Source organism: Notamacropus eugenii, chromosome 5 (genome assembly GCF_028372415.1).
Source record: "Notamacropus eugenii isolate mMacEug1 chromosome 5, mMacEug1.pri_v2, whole genome shotgun sequence".
NCBI classification, from domain to species: Eukaryota; Metazoa; Chordata; class Mammalia; order Diprotodontia; family Macropodidae; genus Notamacropus; species Notamacropus eugenii.
Window position 1 is genome coordinate 95237888 of NC_092876.1, and position 2736 is coordinate 95240623.

General features: G+C 43.3%; 1 pseudogene; it reads left to right on the forward strand.

Annotated features, from left to right (window-relative positions):
- Positions 1-1447: 1447 nt before the first annotated feature.
- LOC140507637 (olfactory receptor 52I1-like) lies at positions 1448-2437 on the forward strand (annotated as a pseudogene).
- The last annotated feature ends 299 nt before the right edge of the window (positions 2438-2736 follow it).

Below are 2736 nucleotides of genomic sequence, written 5' to 3' on the forward strand. Positions count from 1 at the left end.
CTACTAAATTTCATCTACTCATTTAGGAAGGTAGGTGGCACAGTGGTGAGAGCTATGGGCATGGAGTCAAGAAGATCTGATTTTAGATCTTACCTCAGACACTCACTTAGCTGTGTGACCCTGGGCAGGTCCCTTAACCTCTGCTTGCCTCAGTTTGCTCAACTGTAAGATGGGGATAATAATAGTATTTCCTTCCCAGAGTTGTTGTGAACATTAAATGATTTAATATTTACAAAGGGTCTGACACATAATCGATGCTAAATAAATGCTTATTTTCTTCCTACCTTTCTTCTTCCTTCCTTCCCCCCTCCCTTCTTTTCTTTCTTCCATTCTATACAGGATAAGACCATTGACCAAATTACTTTTAGACCCAAATTCATTTATCAATAATAATTTAAAATATAGCCAACGCTTATTAACATCTACTATCTGCAGTGGTCTTTGTTTGGTACTGATAATATAAAGGTGAAATCCCCAGATGTGACCTGACCAGGGAAGAACAGGAATATCCACCACCTAATTTCCAGAAACTACATCTCTTCAAATGTAGCCCAAGGGCACATTATCTTTTTCACATGTCATTACATTTGACATACATTAGTATGAAGTTCATTAGTGTGCCCAGATCCTTTTTCAGACAAATTGTCTAATGTGCCTGTCTCCCATATTGCATAAGGTGTCCTGAAAGTCTTATTGCGTTCTTAAGCTGGTCATGGCACTAAAACTTTTCACTCAGTATTTGTGAAGCCCACTTGGTCCTTCATCACTCCACCAGCATCTCTCCTGTGTTCTACAATCTTCCCAACATCTGTGCAAAAGTCATGGCCACCAGTTCTTTCAGGCCCTGAGGATGTGGTTCAGATCAGCCTTGGGATCTGAAGTCAGAAAGACAGCATCCAGCTGTCTTTGGTCTCTCTGCTTTTCTTGGACATCTGTTGCCAATTATCTACTTTTTTTTCTATTCTCAAGACAAAGGATCTTCTTGGGCAGAGAAATTAGGAACTAAATAATAATCAAGCAATTCTGTATCCTCTCCTTGGTCAGATACCATTATTGCATCCCTTCCCTCCCTCTCCTGAGCAACACTCAGTCCTTTTGTGTGTCTTCCTCTTTTCCCCCAAAATAGCTTTAAATATCCTTCAATACAGAAGAACAAAACTGAAATGCAATTGAACTTTTGTGTATTGAGGTCCGGTCTTCATTGAAAGTGCTCTATTTTCTACTTGCAAAAGTTTCTGTGGTTTTTAGGAGACTGAGTTTTTGCAGAGAAGTGGGAAATTCTTCTAGCATTGCCAATAATTTCTGCTAACACTTTCCTCTGAGGACTCCTAGAATACAATTCATCATGTAGGAGGTGGCACTGGGGAGAGATAGGGGCTGAAGCTGGCTTCTCTGTCCTCTTAAGAATTTTGTGGTTTTTTTCCACAGGAAAGAAGCCTCCCTTGTCATGCTGGCATCACTTTGCAACCAGACACTGGGTAATTCATTTATCCTTGTGGGCATCCCAGGACTGGAAGGCGCACACCTCTGGCTGGCAGCTCCATTGAGCTTTATGTATGCTGTGGCCCTTGTAGGGAACACTCTGATTCTGACTATCATCTGCATGGAACCTAGTTTGCATGAGCCCATGTACTACTTCCTGTGCATTCTGGCAGCTGTTGACATCATCATGGCAACCTCTGTAGCTCCCAAGATGTTGAGCATCTTCTGGTCTGGTGATGGAATCATCACATTCACTGCCTGCTTTGCTCAGATGTATGTGGTCCATGCAGCTACAGCTGCTGAGACAGGCCTGTTGCTAGCCATGGCTTTTGATCGCTACGTGGCCATATGTAAACCTCTGCATTACCAAACAATTCTTACACCCAAGATGATGTTGGGGATTGGCATGGCTATCATGGTGAGAGCTATTCTGATCATGACTCCACTGAGCTGGATGGTGATTCATCTGCCATATTGTAGATCCCACATGGTCCCTCATTCCTACTGTGAACACATGGCTGTGTCCAAGTTGGCATGTGCTGATTACATGCCCAGCAGCCTTTATAGTCTGATTGGCTCCTCTATCATTGTGGGTTCTGATGTGTCCTTTATTGCCACCTCCTACAGCCTGATTCTTCAGGCAGTGTTTAGACTTTCTTCCAGGGATGCCCAACTCAAGGCTCTCAGCACCTGTGGCTCTCATGTAGGAGTCATGGTGCTCTACTATCTTCCTGGGATGATTTCTCACTATGTGGAGTGGTTTGGGCAGGGTGTAGTGCCTCTGCATACCCAAGTGCTACTTGCTGATTTTTATTTGGTCATTCCACCCACTCTGAACCCTATCATCTATGGCCTGAGGACCAAGCAGATCTTACAGAGAGTGTTGGGTATGCTAGGAAACTGCTGGTGCATTGTGTCAAGGCTCAAATTGGAGAAACTGTGAATGAGGGCTTAATTACTAAAAAGTTATAAGACTAGGATGGGGGTGGGGATGAGACTCTCGACTTTCTTTGTATAAGGAATTATGAGAGAAGGAAACATCCTTTACTAATGCAGGTTGGTATCATCTCTGAAACTTGTAGGCTTAGAGGGTTTTCCAAAGTGTTGAGAGGTTAGATGACTTGCCCCACAGTTAAACAGCTGGTATGTGTCAGTGGTAGATCTTAAGCCCAGCTCTTCCTGGCTTCAAGGTCAGTTCCTTCTCCACTATATACACTGCTTCTCTAGTACAAGGATTGGGACTAGATGAAGGTG